Source organism: Eleutherodactylus coqui, chromosome 1 (assembly GCF_035609145.1).
Source record: "Eleutherodactylus coqui strain aEleCoq1 chromosome 1, aEleCoq1.hap1, whole genome shotgun sequence".
NCBI lineage: Eukaryota > Metazoa > Chordata > Amphibia > Anura > Eleutherodactylidae > Eleutherodactylus > Eleutherodactylus coqui.
Window position 1 is genome coordinate 520,826,466 of NC_089837.1, and position 21,532 is coordinate 520,847,997.

Sequence of the window (21,532 nt, forward strand, 5' to 3'; positions counted from 1 at the left end):
GTCCTTATTTTACAGCGTTTACCGCAGCATTTTAAATGGCGCGCTAAACTCTGTAAAATGCCTCCATTGGGGCTTCTCAGATGAACATTCAAGCACGGCTTTTCTAACACCGCGATTGTGGTACACTGTCTGCTCTACTTTAGTACATTTCAGTGATTTTTAATGTGCATCATCACCCATTGCAATGATGGAGTGCGTTAAACACTGTTGATTGGGGGCTTAATGAAGTCTCGAGACACATGGCAAAAATCCTTTAGGACAAGTCCTAAAACTTGACGTAAGGCAATTAGACATCGCAAAGATCTTTTTTGTAACCACAGTTTTATGGTTCAAGGTGCCATCCATATTAGGCATAACTCTGCTAAGCCAACCAATTTTGGCGGTATCTGACAACTTGTTAATATGTATGGGAGCCGCCTGACTTCCCTTGACTGCAAATGTTGGTGGGAAGACGTATTGGACATGTTGGATTTCCACACACCCGATCCTTTGTTCCTTGTTGAAACGAATATACATGCTCATCAGAACCAAATGTGCATGGGAGACTTGGGAGGGATAACTGTTGAACATTGTATGGCCACCCTTATTGGATGATGGACCTGACTTCAACATCGGTAAAAATCATATGGTCAACTTTTTAGTGTTGCCAACAGAATGAGAAGTGAGAAAATTTTTGGTAAATTTTTACAACCGCATTACTAGTACTAAATATGTGAAGGTAGCTTTGAAGAGGTCAGATTCTGGATGACACAATCAAAGGGAAGGGGTTATCTAGGGTGGGAAAAACTTAATCAATCCATTCAGGGTCCAGTGGTGCCAACATCTCCACTTCCGGGCCAGTTCAGACGGCTCACATGGGATGGAATCCTTCTCCATTCCGTAGATGTCATTGCCGAGGCTGGCTCCTTTCAATAGCTTAGCAAGCTCCCTTTCTTGTTTGTCTCTTCAGCTGTGACGAAGAAGGGGGCTAGATTAGGTATTAAAATAAGCCAAACGGCTAGCCCCACTGTGACGAGAGTTCCCACTCACTTGACATGGGTTGGAACCAGGCCAGAAGTGAAGGTGCCAGCACAACTGGACTCGGAATTGGTTTGAGGAAGCGTTTTCCTCCCTGGAGAACCGCTTTGACCCTACTGTAGATTCAGTCAGTTATGTCATCTCTGGGTCATAAAACATTTATATGGACAATCTTCTTTACCCTTTCTTGAAGCTAAGTAATCCAGTGGGAACTGTCTTGTGTACTTTAAGTCATACCAAGATTTCTTTCTTAAAGGGCTTGTCCAGGATTAGAAAAACATGGCTGCTTTCTTGGAGAAACAGTGCCACAACCTGTATAGAGGTTGTATGTGGTATTGCAGCTCAGACTAGCATTGCTGTTTTTTGGAAAAAAAATGCAGCTGTGTTTTTCTAATCTGTTCTTGAATCTTGTCAAATGTCTTTCTTTATTGATGAGTTTGTGCTCGGCAAGGTCTCTGGTGGAGCGACTATCTCATTATATGGTGGTGGGGAGAATCTGATGGAGGCCATAAGGACTTTATGAGGAGAAGGACGGATGCTCTTCTGTCTCTCAGTTGGAGGTCAATGGTTTTCTTTGTATATTTAGTTTCACAAGAGTGAACATTGATGATATAGGCTGGTAGAGGTTCCAGGAGAGCATGGGAAATGAGCACAGAGGACGTGTGAGAAATCACTGGCCCTTCTTCACTGTCCTCTAATGTAATATAATAGGTGGTTAACATGATCTATTGACGTGGTGGGATCCTGCACTTCGTTAATGCCATCGACCAGGAATGTTAATGGAAACTACAACTTGTATGAAGTTATAATGTGCTCTAGAATATCACCAGCCACATGTTGGTGCCAATACAATAGTGCTGATCCTAGCCGTCGTCCTGCAGTTGTGCCAACCACGTATCGGTACCCTCATAATTGTATCCGCCTCATCAGCGGAAGCTCTTACATGGGTGCTAGTGTGGATGATGCCATCAGTTTTATGTCACCATCCATAGCAGTCTTCGGCTAATAATACCAGCCATATCAATGCATATATAGTTGTACGATCCACACATCAGTGTCCATGTAGTGGTACCACAGGAATCCATACTTACAACATATAATAATACCAGGGGCCATCGCCGTGCGTATAGCGGGGCCCGGGGCCATCGCTGTGCGTATAGCGGGGCCCGGGGCCATCAGATACCATAAAATGGGCACTAAGACATTGACAGTCCATATGCAGTATTAGTATAAACCGCATCAGTGCCCCTTTATATTCATACCAGCCTATTCCGTGCCCCTGCAGCTTAACCACACACGGTATCCTTTATATGAAGTACAGTCCATATCGGTGACCGTACCACAGTTCCGAATGACAATATGGCCACCCCTCTGCCCTTAAATCCCACTCTGGTAGATAATCTCACGTCTGTTGGTTGTATTTTTAGCTGTTTGGATGCAGAGCGTTTTGTGCCAGCGAGCTGTGAAGGCAGCGGCTCACGTGAGGGTCTGAGGCGTGCTGCGCGGGCAGCGAGGACATCGTTGACCAGATGCTGTAGCGGCCTAGGGGCAGCTCTGTACCAAGCAGCCATAGTCAAAGTCAGCAGCTTTGCCTTTCAGATCTGGACTGTGAACAGTCTCTGCAGTCACAACACACAAGTCATTCAGAGACCTTTTGGAAAACCCATCGGGATCGAGCAGATGCAGTTAGTTTACGTCCTGCACCAATTTACATCAGGCCAGGCTGGCCCTAAGGGGAGGGGGACCGAGGCGATTTGCCTAAGGAAAACGCCAATCTACATAATGTTTGGAAAGTAAACGAAGAATGGCTGTCCTATATACAGTACCTATAGGAGACTGTATATTGTCTTTAAGGGGTTGGGTCTGGTGAAGGCCAGGAGAGACTGATGGGTCTTGGTGACAAGTTTAAGGTCACCATGTTTTTAGATTCATGCATTATCATCCCTGAGGCCATTCAAGTGTCATCCACTAGGCCTGCACTTGCCTATGTGGCTCTCGAGGGGGGTGGGAGTTTGACTATTCGGGCCACTAACAGGAAAGCTCTTTCCACAAGGGCCACCAGAAGGTAGAGGTGGGACCATGTAAGACACAAAGAGATGGTGGTTGCTATGGATGCCACCATAGGAAGCATGCTGTCATAGGAGGAATGTCCATTGCAGCCACCATAGGCCCTGAGTGTCAGGTTGTTGCCCACTGGGCCACCAGGTTCTTTCTCACAGAGGCTGCCAAACAGCAGGTACTTGCTAATGGATCCACCAAGAGGGATGAGCTTGCCATTGCAGGCTACTAAGCGGCGTAAAACCCACATGTGCGAATCTTTCTCCTTGTAGCCCATGTAGGACAACAGGCTGGCAGCTTTTGTCATGGGCGTCACAATAGCAAGTGTGCTTTCCTAGGACGCTACTAAAAGCAAAGTGCTTTTGGACCAACCGAGCTTTTTGTCAAAATTCGGCGAACTTGCTAAACTGAACTTTTCAAAAGTTGGCTCATCACTACCCTTTTATTTCACCTCCTGGTCACACCACCTTTGGCGAGACCTACCCTGTGCTTCGCGACACAACTACACCCAGCGACCCAGGCAATATTTAAAAAAAATGTTTTTAAAGGAACAGCTCCATTAACCTATTCTGATAGAATATATAATATGCCGAGCAAAGCCCTTTTGTTCGACCCACATAGAAGGTGCTGCTTTCCTATGGCAGTCACCATCAGAAACGTGCTTACCTGGGGAACGATCAGGAGGAATGTGCTTGTCCATTGGGACCAACATGTGGGCCTCAGGTGGCAGGTAGTTGCCCGCTGGGCCACCACAGTATGGGCACTCGTACTGTGTGGAGTCTTAGAGGCGTATAAACGCAGGCAGTGTGTGATGTTCCTTGTGCGAGCGTTGTAGCTGTCCCCCGCTCGCCCGCAGCCGGCACAGATACTTTACCGCTGCAAGGAATTTCCCTTCTGGGACCAGAAATTCTGCTGTCTTCTAATGGAAGCGGTGACAAGGTCGGCGAGCATTACTTCAGCCCAGGAACGATGTGACAAAATCTCTACGCTGTGCAGTTGCTCTGTCACCGCTAGGACGCTGGCGTCGTGATTGATGTCTCTTTTTGTCAGGCTCATTTTTACAGCTGCTGGATTCCTCTTAGACGTCTTTGTGGTTGGGGGGGGGGGCAGATATCTTGTGATGGTCGGATATTATAGAACCTGTCGGTGTTGGTCATCATTGTCCTAGCAAAGAACAGCATCCTGTAATGCAGGGTGGCCATGGAGAAGTCGGCACTGCACTCTCATGAGAGATGTCTGAAATAAAATCTGTCTCTTTTTGTCCATATCAACCAATCACAGTGCAGCTTTCATCTTACTACAGCAGTATGAAAAGTGAAAGTTGCACTGTGATTGGTTGCACTTCGATACTTGTATTTCCCACGCGATGGGCTGCAGGTTGAATGGCCTCCATTGACTTCAATATAGGCAGTCTATGTGGAACCTGCGGCAAAATAGAGCATGTAGCCCGTGTGAGCCCGGCTTTTGGCATAGGCAACTTTTAGCTCACCAGACGGTATCACACATGATGGGCGCTAAGACCCCAGTTATACTGACAGGTGATCGCTCAAAAGTCGCTCAAACGACAGTTTTGAGCGATCATCTTTGCATAGTCTATAGTAGCTAAGTAGCTACTAAAGAGCTATGCAGGTGGAGCGGGACACCGCTGCTATCGCTCAGCGAACAATACTACTGTTTTGCATAAGCTAACAGCTGTATTGTTTTCCGCAATTACAGCTCGTGTCCCACTGTGAACTACCAGCAGGACACAGGCTGTAAGAATCTTATTAGCGCTGCCGACTGTGATAACAGCCTGCACCGCTGATAAGACTTCATGGCTCAATTCAAGAAAACTGGAATTGAACGAGGAATAACTCGTGCACAAAAACTGCACGATGTCCGTGCATTTGGACGCAACGATTATCGCCCAAAAGATGGCTTTGAGCGAATTTTGAACACGAATCGTTGGGTCTAAATGGGCCATTAGATACACTGACCCATCAAACACCTACCTCCCAATACTCTTGCCTCCGGTAGAGCCCCAAGTACCTGCTTTAGCACCACACACATGCGGGACCTGATGACCTGCGCCGTTTCACTCAGCCGGACGATCCTAAACATTTGCTTGGGACCTGGCCCAGCCCGCTCCTGCCACCCACCACAGCATTTCTCTTTTCGGGTTGTGAGGAGGCAGGCCCATCATTTTACTGTTGGGGCCTGCCCGTCGGCGTGGCATATTGTTTTTCGGCTCACAGCAGTCAGCGCCAGCTACGATTTATAAATGGTAAACTATCCGATAGGATTGAGTGACATCTTGCCACTTGTCTTGCTAGTACTCGGTGGGCAGATTGCTCCATGCACTACACTCCTCCTCCACGCATTTCTGTCGGCGGCCAAGGTGCGACCACATGTGATGTGACTGTCTCAGTGTGTGTACTATGCAGTGCCGGCTGCGGGCCACCGGGGGATTCACTGGCTGCCCGGTTGGGCCAGTCCTAGCCTGCTTTATAGGCATAGATACACTGGCACAGCAGACACGGTGTGCTTGGATACATGAGCTCAGCCTCACATTACACCAGTTCTCAGGTCCCCCACTGATAACCTTGATGGTCTCCTATAATTGTTGTGCCCCGGGTGCCTGATACAATGTAACAAGGTCGCAGCTCCTTGTAACGTGCGATGTACAGTAGTGGCCGCAGGCTGAACACCATGTACCGGGACTTACCTGCTGAGGGAGACGCGGCAACTGGCGTTTGTGGCCTAAATTTAGTTCCCTCGCACTCCAAATAGCTGATAAGGGGGGCCTGTAATTATAGCAGGTGGGGGACAGACTAGCCCCCCTCCGATACCAGCGCTGCACCACGGCCAACGCTCAGCATTCCTCATTGGGTGAATGTTTGCTGGGCAGCATGTCGCTGCCGTTCATAGCTGTTGATGTACAGTAAAGACTGACACTATTTGGAGATGTAGTTCTTTTCATCCGGAACTTTCTGGCTCATGAATAGGATGCCAGAGTTACAATGAAGACTGACACAGCGTGAGGCAAAAGTCTGTACACACTCATTTAACTTGTGTAATAATGAGAAACTTGACTTTCAATGTGTGAAAGTGTTAATTAGGAGAGACGCTGCATTTTATTGGTGGCGGAGAAGTTTTTGGTGGCCATTTTGAACTCCTCCATATTGAATTAAGTGTGGGCACATTGTTACACGACGTGTTCGATGTGTCCACAATTCTGACGGGCGCACGTGGTTAACCCAGTCTCCGTGAACACGGCGAAGAACTGCAGGCGAGATTTCTTCACAGCGCTGTAGGATTCGCCGTTTCAGGTGAACGATATTGTATATTTTCTCTGCGTACACAAGAAACTAAATGGCCCCGGAGATAAAAGTCCAAAGGTGTTAGGCCTCATGTCCACGGGGAAAATCAGGCCGCCGCGGATTCTTCATGGCAGAATCCCGCAGCCGGTCCCTCCCCGCGGACAGGAGGCCTGAAAATAAGAATTACTTACCTGTCTGGACGCTGCGGATCTGCCCTCCGTCGCGGCCGGATCTTCTTTGCTTTTGCCCAGCGGATGTGCTCGGCATGCCGGCAGCGTGCACTCTATTTTTAATTTTTTTTAACTCCTGCTCTCCCGCGCCAGAGAGCACGAATTCAGCTGCGAGCGTGCCGCGGATCCGGACGGCTTCCATAAGCTTCAATAGAAGCCTGCGGGAGCCCCGCACTAAAATGGAGCATGCTGCGGGTGTTTTCCCGCATACGCAATCTGCGCCTCAAGGGAAAATGACATCCGCAGGTATTTAATTACCTGCGGGTGTCCAATGCATCCCTATGGGGCGCGGATCACGTGTGCGGGTGATCCGCTGCGGATCTGTTCCGTGGACATGAGGCCTTAAGCCTGGCAAACTTGGCGGCCATTCTACCCGACCTCTGCTCCCAATCCAGTGTCCAAGGAATCGCACATCAGCCATCTGCTTACAGCCACAGCAAAGTGCGGAAGTGCCCCATCCGGTGGAACATAACGCAGGAACTCGCTGTTCTTATTGAACAGATAGGATTATGTAGTCCGGTAACACCTAGAGGGACATCTCACTGTTAAGTGATCCGCCAATGAAAAAAGGCGCTGAATGCTAGACACAAGTTAACAACTTTGCCCTCTCAACTCCTAAAGTTGGGGCAAAACTGACACTCCCGGGGCATTTCTGAGTAAATTCCATCCAAGACTGATATCACACAACCCACTTCCCATTGGAATAACCTGAGCTGAATTTCATTTCAAAATGGCCAATGAAAATGCCCCCTTCACAATAAAAAATGTAGCCCCCTCCTAATTAATGCTTTCACAAATTGGATGTCCATTTTTTTCATTATTACATCAGTTATATGGGTGTGTCCAAACTTTTGCCTCACCCTGTATTTTGGAATATAGCTTTGTTCACTTTTAGGAATAGAATGCTAAAGCTGCAGTGAAGACTGATGCTCATTAAGATACAGCTCTGTTCACCCTCAATTTTTTTCCCGTTCATGAATAGAATGCAAAAGCTATAGTGAAGACTGACACTGTTTGAAAATGTAAAAAGGAAAAATAGGCAGCAGAGTCCAGATCTTCAGGTGCAATAAAGACTTATATTTCCATCAGAACATCACATCATCATGAAATACAGCATGATGATGTGATGTTCTGATGGAAATATAAGTCTTTATTGCACCTGAAGATCTGGACTCTGCTGCCTATTTTTCCTTTTTACTCCTTCTCAATCTATGGGATTAGGATTCAATCCCAGTTAGGCGTGCAGGACACTACATGTGGAAGAAACCCCCCCCCCTTATGGGTTATGGTGAGTGCTGCTGAAAAGAATTTTCCTTTAACTGTTTGAAAATGTAGCTCTGATCACCCTGAGCGAAAAGGAGCTCTCCAGGCAGCACCTGCTGTCAGTGCCGAGATACACAGGAGTGGGTGTATGGTCTCATTGATTTATGAGCGCTAAGCCTGCAGTTACAAGCACTGGCCACTACACGGGTCAGAGCGGAGTCTTCCTCTCCAACCCTGGTGTATATCAGCTCTGACAGCGGGACCTGCCTGGAAAACCTCTTTAATAATCTGCGAATACAATGCCAGAGCTTCAGTGCAAACTGACACTATTTGGCACTGTATCTCGGTAACAGACTGCCACAGTTGGGGCCCGTACACACCACCACTTTCAGGTACATTTTAATGTATGCAAAGAACATAGATGGAAAAATCATGGAAAAAGGTCTGCATTTTAAGCCTAGGTTTAGATTTTTTAAATCTTATGTGTTTTTATGCGATATGTGTACATTTTTCACTTTCATGGATGCAAGAAACATCCATGAAAAAAATGTGTAAAAACGCAGGTGTTTGAATCATTTGTTTAGTTTTTAAATTCGTATGTACATAATGTGTTTTTTTTTTATCCATATTGATGCATTTTTTTATATGCAAAACATATGTTTTTTCTTAATAAAGCATTGTAGATCAGCTATGTGGCAATATAGTGTGTTCCCCATAAACTTTCTGGCTCATGAATGCAATGCCAGAGCTGCAGTGAAGACTGACACTTGCACAAGCTTGACGTGAATACAATATAATTAATTTAGTCCAGCGTGTGATTAGAAATGCAGAAATATGTCATTGATGGTGAAGACCCAGCACTGACCTGGATGGACCCTCAGAACCAAGCTTGTAACCTAAGCGCAAGCCCCGGAACCAAGCTCGTAACTTAAGCGCAAGCCCCGGAACCAAGCTCGTAACTTAAGCGCAAGCCCCGGAACCAAGCTCGTAACTTAAGCGCAAGCCGCGGGACCAAGCTCGTGACCTAAGCGCAAGCTCGTGACCTAAGCGCAAGCCCCGGGACCAAGCTCGTGACCTAAGCGCAAGCCCCGGGACCAAGCTCGTGACCTAAGCGCAAGCCCGGTAAAACCACTTCGGTCCCTTTAAAGTGACTGATAAAGGGTTTATATATATGTGTATGTGTATATATATAATATATATAGTACGTTCTGTGGCTGCAAAAGGAAAAAAATGATATCCCACAAGCTCACATCGGATTTTACCGCCATTGTACATCTACAACGAGAATAAAAATGCCGGTCTTCCTGCTGCTCCTTGCCGTCCTCTGTGCCGCCTGACATCTGCGTCTATCTCCTGTCACATTCTCCCTGCACTAAAAGGAAGCTTCAAAAAATGTCAGCTTGCTCTAGACCGTAATGTCCTGAGCGCCGGCACACGCAGCCAGATGACACCAGCTGAACCTCCTCCACAAAGAACATTTAAAAAGATTGCAGCTACTTATCCTACTGTGGCGGTCATGGACCTACCGGGCACGGGCAATGCCATCACTTGCTGCTACGTTCTAGCGCCTGGCAGGGATTTTATAGGAAGTAGGTGACACGAAATGCTTCCAACTCCAAACTTTTTGAAAAGCCATGCCCGATAGCCTAACGACACCCATCATCTCATTGTGTGGGGGCTGGGAGAACAGTGTTTGGGACTCCTGAATATCGATCAAGCCATTTAAAGGGTTAACAGCCCTGCAGCTGTTGTGAGCTGGTATCAGCCAGCACCTGCTGTGTATGGAGTAGGATAGGCTCCTGATCCAACTTCATACAAATCCCTGGAATTAAGTTTTTGAGGTTCCAAGCATGAACATACTATCGATAACACCAATGCCGGCTATGAAGGTGGTCGTCAACCGGCTTCTTTCCAATCTTCTCTACCTGTGAATGTGTCAGTCTTTACTGTAAGCCTGGCATTGTATCCATGAACTCAAGAGGAAGATGATCAGGGGTTAATGGTGCAAGATAAATGTGTGATGGTATGAAATTGTGAAAGACTACATCCCAGAAAATGAGATTGTCCACCAGGATGGCGCTGATCTGTGGGACCTCGCACAGTCGTCCTATAATCCGACTACTACTGATGTACGATGCAACACCCTGGGCACAGAGGAAATGAATTTATTGCTATGTCGACACTTCACTCAGAGGGACACTGTGGTCACAAATCGCTGAGTGGCCATTACATCACATGCAGCAGTTTATATAGTAAGTACCGTGTTTCCCCGAAAATAAGACAGTGTCTTATATTAATTTTTGTTCAAAAAGGTTTAACTTTTTTTACATGTATAGCTGCCTGGACACTATTTAAATTGACTTTTTAAATTAACTGTTAGCAGGGCTTAATTTTGGAGTGGGGCTTATATTTCAAGCATCCTCAAAAAGCCTGAAAAATCATTTTGCATCTTCAAAAATTCTGGAAAATCATGCTATGTCTTATTTTCAGGGGATGTCTTATTTTCAGGGAAACGGGGTAGGTTTGGCTTATTAGAAGGCGGGACGGATAACGCATGCGGGAGCCCACAGCAGAATCGGACCCTGCCCACGCCTGAGGACTCTACTTACCGGTCCAGGCCTCCTTTTTTTTCTGTACTGTGGATGTGTGCAAAAGTGCTTTTCCGCGGATCGGACGGCTTCCGTTGACTTCAATGGAAGCCGTCCGTGCAGGAACCGCTCTAAAACAGAGCATTCTGCAATTTGTTTTCCGCATGCAAAATCCGAAAAGCGAATCCGCATGTGTAAATTGAAGTGCAGACGCCCATGGTTTCATGTGGGCAGCTAGAACTGCGGCTTTTCTGCGCAGGTGCCCCAATTCAGATCCACCTGTGGACATTGGGTGTTGGTGGGGGATTCGCAGCTACATTCCTTCTGGTATCCAACTACACAGTGTTCATCAGCTACAATATGGGAGATGGTATCACACAGTAGAGGATTGGATACCTAGAGGGTTGCCGCCCGGCTGGTATTTCTGTTTTTTACCGGCCATATTACCGGCCGGTATTTTTGAATGCCAGCTCTGATCGCCCATCTGACACTGAGGCTGGTATTCTCAGTGATTCGCAACCGGGGTGCCGCAGCTCCCCGCTGGTAATCACACTGAGGGGGGGTCTAATACTCAACTACCGCCGGTCAAATAACGTCATAATAAGCCACGCCCCCTTTTCTACTGTGGTCGCTATTTTTTCGTGACAAAGGTGGCAGCCCTAGATAATAAGCTCAGCAGACTGGATGTGCGGTCAACTACGTTTTATCCAAAGAGGCTCAAAATAGTGTGCAATGGGTTATATCTTTTATTTGTTACATATGTATCTCCCAAATAAAATGTAATATGCTCCAGCCTTTGGGCTGATAACAGCGAAACAATAGCTTATAAGTCCTCGTACCACACTACTAATATAAGGTATTGGGGTCTTCTGGATTTGCATAGTCCTTTTGTTTCCATTGTCCTGTATGCCACCAACGCTCCATAAATCATCTCCCTCCTCCATTGTTTACAACTAGGCCCAAGCCTGCTGTAAAGTGTCACCATGGCAACCTCTGATATCCACTAACTGGTTGTGCTTCAGCAGTGGAGGTTTTTACCAGTTTTTCGCAGGTCTGCTTTCCCCGCAGTAGTGCTCAGAATAAAATGATAAGCCGCCATATTGAATGGATTTTCAGGGAGTGCGATTCGTATGTTTCTTCCAGGTCCGTCGTGCCCAGTAATTAGGATTTACCGGAGCAGCCTCGGAGCGTTACCCTCTGTATACATCAGACATGGTCGCCGGTCAGTTACATCCCAGAATATTACATTAGGTCAGGGAAATGGTGAAAAATACGGAAGTGTAACGCAGCGACCCTATTTCCCCATCCAGCAATGAAGAGGACACCAGACTCGGGGGCGGTCCTAGATTTACCTCCATCCATCCCGAGACGCCCCGCTTAATTCACTTTCACGTGCGCATGCGGCAGAAGTTATGGCAGTAGATTGATTGGCCTTCTAGCCCCACCTCCCCCAGGAAGGTGTACTGGACCGTGGCCGGCAATGTTACTGAGGCACCCACGGTTGTAGATTATATGGCTGGGTGATGTTATTGTCCGTTTACAGCTGGCAATGTTATGGGGGCTCTGACTGTGGATGGCAATGTTATGGGGGCTCTGACTGTGGATGGCAATGTTATGGGGGCTCTGACTGTGGATGGCAATGTTATGGGGGCTCTGACTGTGGATGGCAATGTTATGGGGGCTCTGACTGTGGATGGCAATGTTATGGGGGCTCTGACTGTGGATGGCAGTGTTATGGGGGCTCTGACTGTGGATGGCAGTGTTATGGGGGCTCTGACTGTGAATGGCAGTGTTATGGGGGCTCTGACTGTGGATGGCAATGTTATGGGGGCTCTGACTGTGAATGGCAATGTTATGGGGGCTCTGACTGTGGATGGCAGTGTTATGGGGGCTCTGACTGTGAATGGCAGTGTTATGGGGGCTCTGACTGTGAATGGCAGTGTTATGGGGGCTCTGACTGTGAATGGCAGTGTTATGGGGGCTCTGACTGTGAATGGCAGTGTTATGGGGGCTCTGACGGTGGATGGCAGTGTTATGGGGGCTCTGACTGTGGATGGCAATGTTATGGGGGCTCTGACTGTGGATGACAATGTTATGGGGGCTCTGACTGTGAATGGCAGTGTTATGGGGGCTTTGACGGTGGATGGCAGTGTTATGGGGGCTCTGACTGTGGATGGCAATGTTATGGGGGCTCTGACTGTGGATGGCAATGTTATGGGGGCTCTGACTGTGGATGGCAATGTTATGGGGGCTCTGACTGTGAATGGCAGTGTTATGGGGGCTCTGACTGTGAATGGCAGTGTTATGGGGGCTCTGACTGTGAATGGCAGTGTTATGGGGGCTCTGACGGTGGATGGCAGTGTTATGGGGGCTCTGACGGTGGATGGCAGTGTTATGGGGGCTCTGACGGTGGATGGCAGTGTTATGGGGGCTCTGACGGTGGATGGCAGTGTTATGGGGGCTCTGACGGTGGATGGCAGTGTTATGGGGGCTCTGACGGTGGATGGCAGTGTTATGGGGGCTCTGACGGTGGATGGCAGTGTTATGGGGGCTCTGACGGTGGATGGCAGTGTTATGGGGGCTCTGACGGTGGATGGCAGTGTTATGGGGGCTCTGACGGTGGATGGCAGTGTTATGGGGGCTCTGACGGTGGATGGCAGTGTTATGGGGGCTCTGACGGTGGATGGCAGTGTTATGGGGGCTCTGACGGTGGATGGCAGTGTTATGGGGGCTCTGACGGTGGATGGCAGTGTTATGGGGGCTCTGACGGTGGATGGCAGTGTTATGGGGGCTCTGACGGTGGATGGCAGTGTTATGGGGGCTCTGACGGTGGATGGCAATGTTATGAGGGCTCTGACGGTGGATGGCAATGTTAGGCGGGCTCTGACGGTGGATGGCAATGTTAGGCGGGCTCTGACGGTGGATGGCAATGTTAGGCGGGCTCTGACGGTGGATGGCAATGTTATGGAGGCTCTGACTGTGGATGGCTATGTTATGGGGGCTCACACGAACGGGTCGGATTCTGCATGCGGATTTCCACAGCGGAAGGCCTGCAGTCCTTTGCGGAAAAATATTACAGAAGATCATGGATGTGCGCAGTTTTCCGTGTGGATTAACACGTATTTACAGCGTATCATCCAGGCGAAAGAAAGATCTCTCCCCTCCAGCCGGCATTCCGGATGTTTTATCTATTCTCCTATCACATTGTGAGGGTTTCCGCCGCTATTAACATTGCATATGGGCTGTGGACCCTCTCATCCTATGCCTGGCAATGCTATGGAGACTGGCCATGTCGTGGAACCTATGACTAGATGCCAATGTTACGGGGTCTGACTAGCTGGCAGTGTTACCTGGGTAGTGAATGTGGCTGGCAGTGTTACGTGGGGGTAGTGAATGTGGCTGGCAGTGTTACGTGGGGGTAGTGAATGTGGCTGGCAGTATTATGTGGGCGGTGAATGTGGCTGGCAGTGTTGTAAGACCACTTAAGGCTGACCATTTTTAATAGGCGTGGAAATGTTACAGACTATTATGGCTGGCATTGGTATGGGATTGTTGCACTCATGTGCATATCGGTGAGACCCCACCACCCATGCACTCCCCCAGAGCCCCTCTATTGCAGCGGACAAGATGCCCGGCCCCACAATGAATAGGACTGATTAGATGAGTAATTTAGTTTGCACTTCTCTGCACTGCCTGTATAGGGCTGACCCTCTGTCTGTGTTGCTTATATACAGTCGCCCCGCGCAGAAATGTGCATTATACTTGGTTATCAGGATAGAAGGATGAAGCGATAAAAGTGATTTGCACTGTAAACAGAACGCGGCGCATCCGGGAGCTCCGAAAATTTGTGCAATAAATTGAATAAGTTAATAGCTTTGGGATTAAGTTAAAACACAGAAGGATGGCGGCCGTTATTTACCAGCAGTTGATACAACCGCAAACCCAGCAAATTATACCCGCGCCTGATTCTGTCTGCTGAGGTGGCATTATTTCACTTAACGGCAAATTCAGTCACAACAGCCGACTCGCCGGACGTAGAAATTATAATTCAAGAATAATAAGCTATTTTTATCATCATGTTTGAAATTTTTTCAAAGCAAATCTGTATAAATGAGTAAAAACTATACAAAGTAGTTATATTCTTGTACATAGGGGGCAGTATTATAGTAGTTATATTCTTGTACATAGGAGGCAGTATTATAGTAGTTATATTCTTGTACATAGGGGGCAGTATTATAGTAGTTATATTCTTGTACACAGGGGGCAGTATTATAGTAGTTATATTCTTGTACATAGGGGGCAGTATTATAGTAGTTATATTCTTGTTCATAGGGGGCAGTATTATGGTAGTTATATTCTTGTACATAGGGGGCAGTATTATAGTAGTTATATTCTTGTACATAGGGGGCAGTATTATAGTAGTTATATTCTTGTACATAGGGGGCAGTATTATAGTAGTTATATTCTTGTACATAGGAGGCAGTATTATAGTAGTTATATTCTTGTACATAGGAGCATTATTATAGTAGTTATATTCTTGTACATAGGGGGCAGTATTATAGTAGTTATATTCTTGTACATAGGAGGCAGTTTTATAGTAGTTATATTCTTGTACATAGGGGCAGTATTATAGTAGTTATATTCTTGTACATAGGGGGCAGTATCATAGTAGTTATATTCTTGTACATAGGGGGCAGTATTATAGTAGTTATTTTATTGTACATGGGGGCAGCATTATAGTAGTTATATTCTTGTACATAGGGGGCAGTATTATAGTAGTTATGATCTTGTACATGGGGGCAGCGTTATAGTAGTTATATTCTTGTACATAGGGGGCAGTATAATAGTAGTTATATTCTTGTACATAGGGGGCAGTATTATAGTAATATTCTTGTACATAGGAGGCAGTATTATAGTAGTTATATTCTTGTACATAGGAGGCAGTATTATAGTAGTTATATTCTTGTACATAGGGGGCAGTATTATAGTAGTTATATTCTTGTACATAGGGGGCAGTATTATAGTAGTTATATTCTTGTACATAGGAGGCAGTATTATAGTAGTTATATTCTTGTACATAGGGGGCAGTCATATAGTCGTTATATTCTTGTACATAGGGGCAGTATTATAGTAGTTATATTCTTGTACATAGGAGGCAGTATTATAGTAGTTATATTCTTGTACATGGGGGCAGTATTATAGTAGTTATATTCTTGTACATAGGGGGCAGTATTATAGTAGTTATATTCTTGTACATAGGAGGCAGTATTATAGTAGTTATATTCTTGTACATAGGGGCAGTATTATAGTAGTTATATTCTTGTACATAGGGGGCAGTATTATAGTAATATTCTTGTACATAGGAGGCCGTATTATAGTAGTTATATTCTTGTACATAGGAGGCTGTATTATAATAGTTATATTCTTGTACATAGGGGGGGCAGTATTATAGTAGTTATATTCTTGTTCATGGGGGCAGTATTAAAGTAGTTATATTCTTGTACATAGGGGGCAGTATTATAGTAGTTATATTCTTGTACATAGGGGGCAGCATTATAGTAGTTATATTCTTGTACATAGGGGGCAGTATTATAGTAGTTATATTCTTGTACATAGGGGGCAGCATTATAGTAGTTATATTCTTGTACATAGGGGGCAGCATTATAGTAGTTATATTCTTGTACATAGGGGGCAGTATTATAGTAGTTATATTCTTGTACATAGGGGGCAGTATTATAGTAGTTATATTTCTTGTACATAGGGAGCAGTCTTATAGTAAATATATTCTTGTACATGGGGGCAGTATTATAGTAGCTATATTTTTGTATATAGGAGGCAGTATTATAGTAGTTATATTCTTGTACATAGGGGACAGTATTATAGTAGTTATAGTCTTGTACAAATTTAAGTAAATCTCCTCCTGATATCACTAAGGCTAGGCTCACAATAACTGGTCATATTTCGCATGCAGGAGACCTGCAGTGGATTCTGGCTTTGAGCCTGGCTGGTGACCTTGCGTATGACACTTAACAGTAGTGCGTATGACCGCGGAGGCACACAGGCGGTCATGCGCAGTGCAGACGTTTTTGTTTTCTGCTTCCCATGCCAGGGTTTAGTAATGATGCGGGTACCCACAACCCATACACAATGTTAATGGAGGCCATCCGCGTGGATTCCGCAGTAAAATAGAGCATGCTGGGATTTTTTTTCCAGCTGCAGAATATGCAATTCATACCCACGTGTGAAGGAAAACTTGAAAATGCATGCTTTTTAATGCTCCCGTTTTACCGCAGATCGTCCGTGCGGATGACAATCGCTGAATTTGCAATTGAAATCCAGTCATGTGAGACCGGCCTTAGACTGGCCTAGGCATGTATGGATGATGATATCGATTACTGCAGTTTATAATCCTTTTACGATTATTGGGCTCTAGTTGTGGCGCGGCGTCCTCCGCACAGTTCTTGTCTTGGTGTGATGTTTTATAAACTGCAAGTATTTTTTCTTAGCTTCATCATTTTCGGATGGCAATAACTCAGCGCCGGAGGCTTTGTGGCTCGTCGTACATCTGGCTCCTGCAATGTCTCACTGAACATTTAGAATAAGCTACAGGGTAGGAAATGTGCTGCACACCTCTAACCGAAACCCCCTGAAACTATATAGCAGCGCTGAATGTTATATACATGGCAGGGACAGCAGAAGGGCTTCCTAAGTCTTACACCAAAAATATACAAGGGTCTGTGTGCCCCATCTGACCAGTAGAAGGACCTTCATTGTGGTCTTCAGTGTTGGCTATGAGAGCAGACTTTACCAAATCTAGCTGACCTTCTCCCCTTCTCTGCCCCGAAGGTCATTAGTCTGAACTTCTGATCCTTGTCTTGACCTTGATTTCTGGTTTTCTCTGATATCCTAGTTTGCTACTTAGGTCCTCGTTGACCTCCTGGTCCAATCCCGGGTTTTCGGTGTTGTGGTGTAGTTATGTCTTGACTTACCCTCCATGCCAGCCCTCACGTTATCTACCGCTGCTGTTCAAGGACCACAGCAAGGATTATTCATGACCCAGATAAGGCATCAGAGATGGAACAGTAAATGTAGACTATGGATTTAATGGGGTTTTACAGGATTTAAAATATGCGATTGCTTTCTTTAAGAAACAGCGCCATACCTGTTCATAGACCGCATCTAGTATTGCAACTCGGCTCCATTTAAGTTAATTGGACTGGGAAGCAATAACATAAACACCCTCTATGGAGTTGTGGTGCTGTATTTAGAAGATACTAGCTGTGTTTTTCTAGTCCTGTGCTTCCCCTTTATTGTACATGCAAGAATCAGTCTTGGCATCTCAATATAAGCCGTTAAGTAAAAGTGGCTCAACATCTAATGAGGATGTTACAAAACCTATTTGAATATGTGACTCCACCAGTGGCTTTGGGTAAAGCGGTGCTGTTAGTAATTAGTCTGGCCATACACCCCCCTTAGTCTTACTTGTATATGTGTTTGTCACCGCTTAGCTTGCTTACTCTCATCAAGGTTTGGGTCACAGATTGCATCCATTTACGGTGGATGTCCGTATAGTGAGGACACCTCCGTGTAACTACGGGCTGTCAAGTATAGATGTTCTGTGCGTGGAGATGCTACAGTGTTTCGCTGACCGGTAATAACAGGTTTGCGCGTGGCTTTTGTTTTTGTGGGGTTACCACAATTCTGTAAACCTTTCTGGTGCCATCTGCCCCAAAACTCCTAACCTGAGGCCTTCACCGCTTTACCCTCTTAGGGAAGGTAGGGGCGGTACTGTGGTATCTTGTATCCACCAGAATAATGGGTAGAGACCTGCTTTGGCAGTCCTGAGTTGACCCGCCCCCAGCGTCTGATTTAGCTGGTGCTGGACCTCCTGCCTGATCCTCCCGGGACTCGCACACGGCCCTGGAAGCAAGACCGGCCCTGAAGCTGTGGCTGCTACTGCTGCATGATTGACAGCAGCCCCCTTGTGTCATGTGCATTTGGGATCTTTGTCCCCTCCCCCCCCCTGACCTCTCATCTTTGGTTCCACAAGAGAGGAGAGGGGAGGAGGCGCTGCTGCGGGCGCACTCACTGACCCTGGCAGCGACGCTCTGAAGACTAGGAAGTATATGGATCTTAGGGGGAGCACCAACACTATGGGTCTTCTGTGGGGGGTCACTAATATTGCTGAGGCTACTGTGGGGAGAGGGGTCACTATGATTGCTGGGGCTACTGTGAAGGGGGCACTATTATTGCTGGGGCTATTTTGTGGAGGGGGATACTTTTCTTGCTGGAGCTATTGTGTGTGTGTGGGGGGGGGGGGGGGTCACTATTATTGCTCAGGCTGACTTTGGGTATGTTTATACATGGCAGAAATGCTGCAGAATTTCTGCAGCAGAGATTTCCACAGCAAATTTCGCATCTAAAAAAATTGTCAAAATCTGTAAAATTGGTGCAGATTTTGACTGGAAATCAGCCGTGTACCCACATCTGATTTCATACTATGTGACGCTCCCCCTCACCACCTTCAAAGGGCTTCCCGCTCAGCGCTCTCCGGCTTCCGGTTCCCAGCCACTGGTCAAGTGATGCTGGTCAGGTGAGGCCACTACAAGCCACTGGGAACCGGAAGCCGAGAAGGCGGTGAGGGGGAGCGCTGCATAGCATGAAATCAGCTGCAGATACATGGCTAATCTCCAGTCAAAATCTGCACCAATGGTAGGTATTTTGACCGTTTCTTGGGTGCCCTGTACTTCTTATAACGATGGAGGTAAAATCATACGTCATTATAAACCCCACCCCCTGACCACACCCCTGTGTCTCCCTTTGACCCTGGAAAAATCTGGTCATCTTACTTAGATAAAACAACGGCGCCAACTGTCTTTGGATGGCAGACAGCAATGCTGCTGAAGTTTGTTAGCCGATCAGACACTCCTCTCTACTGGTGGTCTGTAGGGGGCGTCCTGTGTGCCCCCACACATCCATTGGTCCCAACACCTCCTAACAGTTTGGTCAAACGCTCCTCTCTACTGGTGGTCTGTGGGGGCCGTCCTGACCCCGGTCACCTTGTGTGCCCCCATCCACTGGTCCCAACACCTCCTAACAGTCTGGTCAGACACTCCTCTCTACTGGTGGTCTGTAGGGGAACGTCCTGAGCCCAGTCACCTTGTGTGCCCTCACACATCCACTGGTCCCAACACCTCCTAACAGTCTGGTCAGAACGGCCGAAGGGGGGCAATTCATGGATACGACCATCCAGCTTCTCCCATCCCAATAATGCTCCCCTCTCAGACTCTGGTAATGGGGTGACCTCTCTTCTCTGCGTCGTAGAGGCGTCTAGTGGCCAACAAGGTCTACACAAGCGGAAGAAGAGGTCACTGCACACAAGGAGTCTCCGAGAGCCTCTTATAGGCCAAGAGGGGAACCACTTTTAGGGACTCCGGTGACAAGACCGTCCATCTAATGTAGTGTTTCTTAACTTCAGTTCTTACGGAACCCCAACAGGTCATGTTTTCAGGATTTCCTCAGTATTGCACAGGTGACATAATTATCATCAGTGCCTCAGACATTGCCACAGGTGTTCTTAGTATAGGAAATCCTGAAAACATGACCTGTGGTGGGTCCCTGAGGACTGGAGTTCAGAAACACTGATCTAATCACACCACAACTGTCATTATTTATACATATGCCCGAGATGGAACTGCATGCCGAGTTTTGCAGCAAACGACGACTACTTCTAGGTGACTGATTTTCTTACAATGAGTGTAGTTGCTGCTAGGACTGCGGCTTCTGGCTATTGAATTTTAATGCGCTACATTTGCAGAGGAAACAGGTAATCAAAGCAGAATGCAACAAAGAGACGTTGATCAAACAGAAAGAGCATTAGCGGAGTTCAGATCCTCATCTCCTCAACTCTTCACATGAGTAGGTAAATGGTGCTGATACCCTGCAAGCATCAATTACATTTCCATATATTTTATATTTCTGCTTCCACTCACGGGTTTGTGGTTCATCTGCGGTTTGCAAAAATAAAAAAAAATTCCAAAAATTGATTTTATATATTTTTTTCACTATTTCTTTGATCTGGTTGGGTTAATGGGGATTGATTTGGTTCCGGATAATCTTCCTGACACTAAAAGGTGGTTTACATCAAAGCTCGGAGAGTGCATTTGTTAATGAAATCCCATTTGTCATTAACATTCCTCGGGCCGCGGTGCTGCAACAATGTTACTTTGTATCCAAAACCTCTTTACAGAAGGAATAAAAAGAAACAATAAAAAAGAACTAAAGAACTAATTGCTTTTTTATATTTAATATCTAAAATCCCCTCTAATCAGCACTTTTGTTCGTGTGCTTGTTTTTTTTATTTTATTTGGATTATACTTACCAGGAACATTAACATCTCTACAAGATATTGCAGGGTTTATGGAATGCTCTGTGTAGCCAATTTAAAGCACAGTTTGCCAGCGCCGAATGGTTCTTCTTCCAAGGACAGATTTGTTAACAGCTCTGGGGCTCTCGGGTCACTGGACTCCCATCTGTACATGGGTTATGTGATTTGTGGGGAGGAGTTCAATGTAATTCTGGATTTGGATAATATACGGGAGATTTTAAAGCACAGTTACATGTTAAATTATATTTATATGCAAAATATATCCATTCTTTTAATGTCCCTCATCACATTTCATAGTAAACCACAAATATGATATTCTGTTCACGGGCCAGGTTAGTATTGATGTCCCCCCCCCTTATATTTCAAAACTGTATGTACAAGACTATAACTACTATAATACTGCCCTCTATGTACAAGACTATAACTACTATAATACCCCCTCTATGTACAAGAATATAACTACTATAATACTGCTCCCCAAGTACAAGAATATAACTCCTATAATACTGCTCCCCTATGTACAAGAATATAACTACTATAATACTGCCCCCTATGTACAAGAATATAACTCCTATAATACTGCCCCCTGTGTACAAGAATATAACTACTATAATACTGCCCCCCTATGTACAAGAATATAACTACTATAATACTGCCCCCTATGTACAAGAATATAACTACTATAATACT

At 46.1% G+C, this 21,532-nt stretch overlaps 1 protein-coding gene across 2 annotated transcripts in view; it reads left to right on the forward strand.

Annotated features, from left to right (window-relative positions):
- The window catches only part of LOC136588774 (teneurin-4), a 294,083-nt gene that overhangs the window by 123,587 nt on the left and 148,964 nt on the right, over window positions 1-21,532 (forward strand). The gene's annotated exons all lie outside the window — the stretch shown is intronic.